Raw genomic sequence first — 7,775 nt, forward strand, 5'->3', positions numbered from 1 at the left:
CTTGTTATTGGAAATTAAGCAGAAAATATATTTATTAAACAAGTTATTATAAATCTTGAAATTAGACATCCTGGAGTAAAATTTAATAATTAAAATCTACCTTTAATATTTTACCTTTTGTCACAGAACAGCTCCGGACCCTTCCCTGTGGGCGTGCCGCTAAATTGTCTGCATGTCGTTATGTCCATGTTTGTACTTCCGTGGGTTTGGGTCGTCTGTGAGCGTGTTCGTTAGTTTCACCTGTGCCTAGTCTCGAGGTCACATGGGTCTGTGTAATTCCAGACGAGTAAACGTAGACAACGTAAACACACGCCCAAAAGGGAGGGGCCGGGGTCCTCAACGTGACACCAAAAAGTGATTTTGGTATTTGTTCAATTCTAATTTTATTTTTTATTGATTTATATTTTTTTATTATTATATATTATTTATTAATAAATATGTTTTATTTTAATTGTCTTTAATTTTGCTACTGTTTATATACCAGTACATATAGTTTATAAATGTTTTACAGTTTTACAACATTTTTTATTTACAAGTTTAAAAGGAGATGTTCTTCAACTCACCCCTTAAGCATGCGATAAGCAGAGTCCATGTGTTAGTTGTCATTTTAAGTTTCTCTACTGTGAAATAACTGATTCCCGGAAGCTGAGCAAAGACATGTGAACTGAGTAGAGACTAAAGCTACTGGCTTTAACTGTGGTAGAGTGGAAGAGGTTTTTGTCTCTTTTTTAAGAGTACTGTTTTTTTAAGGGTACTGCATTGGTAACCGTAACCCTTAAGTGCAGAGGGAATTCACCTGGGCATGGTCCCTCCACACTACATGGTACCTCCACACTGCTGGACTCTTCTCAAATGCCCCAGTCTGAGATACTGTGCAGGAATTATCACGTGCATATCTGCTGCACAACTCCACAAAACCACATCTACTGTGAGTTCGTCACAGTAACCTCATGTGTTCTAAATGATCTTTCCAGCTGATAAATCTCTTAACCACACTGTGGAGACAAGGTCCAACCCAGCAGTCTCTGCCATGTCTGAGACAGAACAGGAAAACACAATTTCACTATTTTCAGATGTTTCTAGTTCCTCTGCAGAACTATGGAGGACAAAATATGACATAAGAATAAATAATTGTACAAATAAATCAGTATATACATAAAAATATAAATGAATAAATTAATAAATGCACAAATAAATTATTAAATACATAAATATATAAGTGAATGAATAAAATGTACAAATAAATCCTTAAATACATAAATAAATGTATATATTTATTTATGTATTTCTGTATTTCTATATTTATTTATACATTTATTTATTTATTTCCCCATTTATTTATTTATTTCCACATTTATTTATTTATTTCCCCATTTATTTTTTTTATTTCCACATTTATTTATTTATTTATTCATTTATTCCTGTATTTCCACATTTATTTATTTCTGTATTTCTGCATTTGTATGTTAATGAGGGGAGCGGTGCTAGCCACACTCTAAAGCCTTGGTTCCCAAGAGATCACAGGGGGTCCGCGGAGCTCTAGCTGCTTTGAGGTTATAAAATATTTTTGAGCATTTTTTATACACACATTGAATTCTCTTCTACTGCAATGTTTATCAATTAAATGAAACATTCAGGTCCACAATTAAATAATATTTAGCTATTTATGACAAGCAACTTTTTCACCTCTGAAACTCAGCGCACCGCATCACGCAGACACGCACTTTCTGCCAGCAGCACTAAATATGGCTGAGAAACGTAAATGTGTACATGAGTCCTCCTCATAAAAAAAAAAAAAAAAACAAGGCAATACCTTGATGGCGTTATGGAGGGACAGGACAAAACTAAACCAGAATGTGTCATTTGTGGTGAGAAGCTAGCTAATGACAGCATGAAGCCGAGCAAATTAAAACGACATCGTAAACGAGTTTACGCGCCATATGAGCCTTCTGCGAGACGAGATTCAAAGCCGCTTCGCTGACATCGATGAGTATTTATCCAGAGAAGGATGGGTGTTGGACCCACGCAATGGGAAAAGTTATTCTCCCATTTACTACGTACTACATACCTGTCGGAGTCAGCTTTCAGCGCTCTGGTAAAAAACAGACTCGATGTTCACCAGGACTTTAGACTGGCTGTCACAACCATCAAACCAAACATCGCATCCCTGGTCAAAGGTATGCAAGCACAAAGTGCCCATTAGTTTATAAATGAACAGATTTGAAGTGGGGAAATTTTGTACGTAACGAACGTAAGCTGTTGACGGGGGGATAGCAAACGTAAATTGTTCAAAAATGGACACGAATTAAGTGTTATATCGCGATCGATCGATCGCCAGTGGTTGGCGCCAGAGCGAACTAGTAACTCATTGAATCATAGATGTGGATCAGAGGTAAATAAACTGGATTTTTTTTCGGCGTGAGATATCGGAAGTGTGGCGTGAGAGCGTGTGAAGACGGTCAAATGCGTGTGTCTCACGCTCAATGCGTGAGAGTTGGCAACCCTGTAATGACACAGTTTTGAAGTTCAGATGTTTTTTTTTTTCATTGTACACCTGTTGTAAATGGTACACTTGTTGCCCTTTATTCTTTATTGTTATAAATAAATGTTAATTTCTAATCCCTTTATTTTTTGACATGTTTATATAGGCTGGGGTTAGGCTGGGGGGGCCTGGCTTTTTTTGGACTTGAGTAGGGGGGGCTCCAAGGAAAAAAGGTTGGGAACCACTGCTCTAAAGTACGATTGGTCAGCCGGCGAATCAGACAAAAGTAACCGATTTCTTACAACTCGATCGTTACGTGACTTTACTTAGTGGCGCTATCCTTCAGTTAATAATGGCTTCAAGTGGGAGACCACTGGCAGATCTTCTGCGGGATGTTGCAAACCAGCTTGAAAACAGTAAGTTTCTTCTGTTTGTTTCGGTATAATAAACATTGCGATCAGAAATAACATTAAAGTGATTCACAAAAAGCTTAACGGCTGCCATATTAATCTAAACTGATCAAGCTAACTGGTGTTCAATATTTTGTGTAGCACCGCCCGCTACCGCAACCGCGCCAAGTCCGCCTGCCACGTTATCGCAGACCATGACACTCCACCATCCCGTGGACGATAGGTTTCTACAAACAGAGGTGCTGGATTACAAACTGGACACCCAGTGGAACGTGCTCATTAAATACGAACATATTAAACCCAACATTTGTCAATTATGTATATGTTAATTAGGTAAGTGATAAGGTGGCCTTATATACACAGGGTTGCCAACTTTTCAAGATCACTTGGAGTGAGATTTGAACCTGGGGGGGTGGGGGAGGGGGTTGGCGAGTGTAAATTGTTAGCGGGGGAGGGTGTAAAATGGACACAAATTAAGTATTAAATCGCGATCGATCGATCTCCAGTGGTTGGCGCCAGAGCGAACTAGTAACTCATTGAATCAGATGTGGATCAGAGGTAAATAAACTAGATTTTTTTTTTGGTGTGAGAAATCTGAAGTGTGGCGTGAGAGCGTGTGAAGACGGTCAAATGCGTGTGTCTCACGCTCAATGCGTGAGAGTTGGCAACCCTGTATACACCATCACCAATATAGTAGCGCCTGTCGGATTATAAGTTTAATGAAAGATCATCATGTTTATTATAAGCTTAACTAACTATGCATTAATAAAGTAAATGGTTAACTGTAATATTGTTCTGCAGAAAACTAGATTGTAGGTTGAATGGAAGATTATAGTTGAGCTAGGATATAGTGTGACTGGCAGAGCAGGTGTGAGTAACAAGGGTGGGAGGTGTTCTACAGCAGTGATTCTCAACTGGTGGGTCGCGACCCAAAAGTGGGTCGCGGACACGTTCTGGGTGGGTCGCGGACAGCTTGTTAAAAAAAAGTACTCTTCTGATTTTGTACTCGTCTTTTATCTTGAAAAAAGACAGAGGCACATGCCACAGCTCCAGACTGCGACTAAAATGGTCGCAATCGTGACCATAAATATTAATTTGCGAGTAATAAAATTATTTCACTCGCCAGTGGCGACAGGTGATACAAGAGCATTATTTTCTATGGGTGAAGATTTTTTGTCATTGGAAAAATATCCACAATTTTCTTTTGAGGTTGTATTTTAAAAGTTAACCGATATGCTGTAGTTCCCACTCTCATGTTCGCTCTGCCCATTAACAAAAGCGGGAATCACCAGCATGACTCGCAAAGCAGCGGAACCGAGCTGAAACTTTAGCACTAAGCGTTAGCTTGTTGAAAATAGCGAAGCCAAAATTATTGGATTTTTTCACAGTCTACATTTCTGTCGGACCATAAGAGGACACACTCCTTTATAACTGTACATAGTTTTAAGTAAATGGGATCAAAAGTCACTCATACTAGGAAACTTGGTAAAGTTCGTTTCACGTTCGCATATTCGGAATTATTTCTTCAATACCTTTAAGTTAAAAGTGCCAAAATATGCAAATTTCTATTTCTGGCACCCAAGACAAACATCTACAAGTTTGTTTACGTCAGGAATATATGTATTTTAAAACATGTTATTTTAAATATACTGCTGTCACCGCTGCAACATCTAAGGCACCGTCTACAAATGACCTTAACACGGACGCAAGTGGAGGTCGTAAAGGCCCCAGAGCACTGCGCACTCCGTTTTTTGCAATAATTTCAATAACTTTTAAACGGTCCATCTAAGACCACCAAAGTAGTTGGATTACATTAAGTTCATCTTTAGTAACAACCTACAACTAAAATATGGGTATTTATACCTTGCACCAATGTGTGGTGGTAAGTTTTTGTCAAATATTTCAATAGCTTTTAAATGGGCCACCATAATTCCACAAAACAAGGTTGTTGATTAGGATGCACTTAACAGAGGTGGGGACTCGAGTCACATGACTTGGACTCGAGTCAGACTCGAGTCATTAATATTAAGACTTTTGACTTGACTTGAAAAAATATTCAGAGACTTAGACTTGGACTTTTACACCAATAACTTGGAACTTGAATTGGACTTTAACCTGTTTACTTGCAAAGACTTGAATTTTTTTTTACCCCAAATCTAAATTTTAAAACGCATATTAATATTTATAAAGTGCGCCCCATTAATTTCATTTCCATCCTTCTGACGCAGACCGGCATTACACCAGATTCTGTGACCGTCGAGTTTTGTGACCACAGGGGGCGCTATTTCACAGTTTCTGTTCAGAGGCACAAACGCTTTACGAATGCTACGTAAACTACGCTGATGCACTTTCTTTACTTGTTTTGTTGGTGTCCACGAGCCAAAATATGACAGATGTTTATATTTACATTTATCGGCTCTTAATTACATAAATGTACTTAAACAAGATTTACCATCCCCTCACCATTGCAGCCAACAAAGAAATCATGAATGGGATGTACAGGTGAGCCTTTTAACTGGGGTCACCAATTCTGACGGCAGCCATCAGAATATGTGACCCCACTGAATCTCCAGGTAACAATAGTAGCCTACACCGTGACCCCACAATAACAGAAAACAATAAAAAAATAACCCTAACCTTTTATTAGTCTATATTTAAACATTTTATCCAAATGTTTAGAATAACCATTCGTAATGACAGCATCTTGCTTACGATGAAGCTTGCTATTTTCGTGTAAAATGATGTAATGAAACAATCTTGTTTAAGTGACAATTTTTTCTTGATTTCTAGTGACGTGGTGGGACTGTTAGTTGGCTCTGTTCCTATTTGTCCCTCAATAGAAACAGTTACTTGTTTAAAGAACTTTCAACATCAGGGTTTGCTTTTTCCCATGCTCTCTGTCGTTCTTTCAGCTCTTTTTTCTTTGCGTTAACTAGTGCAGGGTTCGGTGGATCAGTGCAGCTGCTCGCTATGTGCCCATCCTCGCCACATTGAAAACAATACCAAGGTTTGGGTTTTTTCGGGGTGGCTGCAATTTTTTGTGCTTGTGCTTCAGCACTAGCTGGTTCTTTTGTTGTAGGTTTCGGCTTTTTCTTTCCAGCTTGGGGTTTATGGGGCGGTTTGTCTTTGGGGTAAGAGAGCGCTGCAACCTGAGCTTGGAGTTCAGCTATCTGCTTTTGTAGCTGTTTCATCGCTGATGGAGTTTCAACTGGAGGTGGTAAGTCATACTCGATGTCAGGTTCACACAGGTTCTGTGCTTGAACTTGAGCTTTGGCCTTTGTGAAGCCGAGATGCTGTTTCATTCTGTTTGCTTTGGCTGTTTATCTTCTTCAGTGCGCAAGAGCCATAACAGCTCTGAGAAAGTAGGTGGTTTCTCCTTTCGCTTTTCAAGCTGAAGTGTACTGATCAGGGTATTGTTCCAACAGCCTCTGCAGAATTGTTTCAGAAGCTGTCTGTCGGAATCAGTTGGTGATACTGCCTTCGCCTTCACAATCTTGTTCAAAGCAGTCTGAAGACGATGGAGATAACTTGATGGCTTCTCACCGAAGTTCTGGTTGATGTTAAGAAACTCTGCAAACAGATCGTCTCCATCTTTCACTATGTCATAAGCAGAATCAAGCAGGTCGAGGTAAGCTCTTGGGGAAACATATGGACCTAATGACTTCACTATGGTAGCAGCAGGGGCTAAAAGGCTGTCAACAATCTTCCGCACAAGTTGTCCCTTAGGGACAGCAGGATCAGCCAAATAAAACTCCACACTATTTCGCCAGGTATCGTAGTCTACCTCAGTGTTAGGGCATGGTACTCTACCTGAGAAAGTCCTCAGCTTCACTGAGTGCAGATCTGGGCGAAGGTCGGAGCTCTTCACTACATGCTCAACAATGAACCGTTGCATCTCAGGCGGGTTCAGGTGATCAGGTGCTGACTTCAGTTGTAGAAGTGGTTCAGGTCGGCTTATGTCAGGTTTAATACTTTGAGTGAGCTCTGGGGTATGCCTGTTTTGAGTTGAATCTGATTCTGCAGTTTTGGGGTATTCTTCATGTTCAGGTTCAGTGTCAGAGGGAGTTTGTTCTGTTGGTTCATCAACTAATACTTGGAAGGGTTCTTTTTCAGCTGCCGGCTTTGTATGGCTAACAAGATCAGAGATTCTGGCTAACTCATCTTGTAGGAGCATTTCAAATGATTTCCCACTATGTTTGGCAATGTCTCTAAGCTGATTTATATATGACTCTGTTAAACCTGTACCTTTTTCGGATGAGTACACATTTGCAAGAGCATCAACATGGTGAACAACATCAGTATTACCCTCACAAATTCTGTCAAAAGGCAAGGAATCTTTCAGTGTTTCAACAGCTAATCCAGATTCAAACTCAACAATAACTTGGTCATTTGCATCAGGCACTTTGATTACTCTTGAAATTTTGCCATATTGCTTCAAATACTCAAAAACCTCCTCATCAACCTCAGTTCCAGATAAACCCTTTATGATAAGAGAGTTAGGTACCTTCACACTTTCCATTGTAATGACCTCCATCACAGTCAAAACAAAAGTAAAACTTAAATGCAATGTTCAAAAAGAGCAGAAAAATACAAAAATTGTGGTGATTGCACTTAAAACACACTCTCCTGGCTGGCTCGCCAAGTTTTACCGTGTAACCCACTACTGAGTATGTACACGTCAATGGTAGGCCAGGTTCTATAATATTAAAATAATACTAAAGAATAAGAGACACTAGGCTCTGGAGAGAGAGTGGAAAACAGTGCAATTAAAAGACACCACACGAGGGTATAAGTTTTTTTCCTTTCTTTAGTAATTATTTGAAAAGTTGGAAACATTTACAATTACCCAAATAAAAGATTGGACCCTTTTTTTTAAAGAAAAT

Source organism: Brachyhypopomus gauderio, chromosome 1 (genome assembly GCF_052324685.1).
Source record: "Brachyhypopomus gauderio isolate BG-103 chromosome 1, BGAUD_0.2, whole genome shotgun sequence".
Taxonomy (NCBI): domain Eukaryota; kingdom Metazoa; phylum Chordata; class Actinopteri; order Gymnotiformes; family Hypopomidae; genus Brachyhypopomus; species Brachyhypopomus gauderio.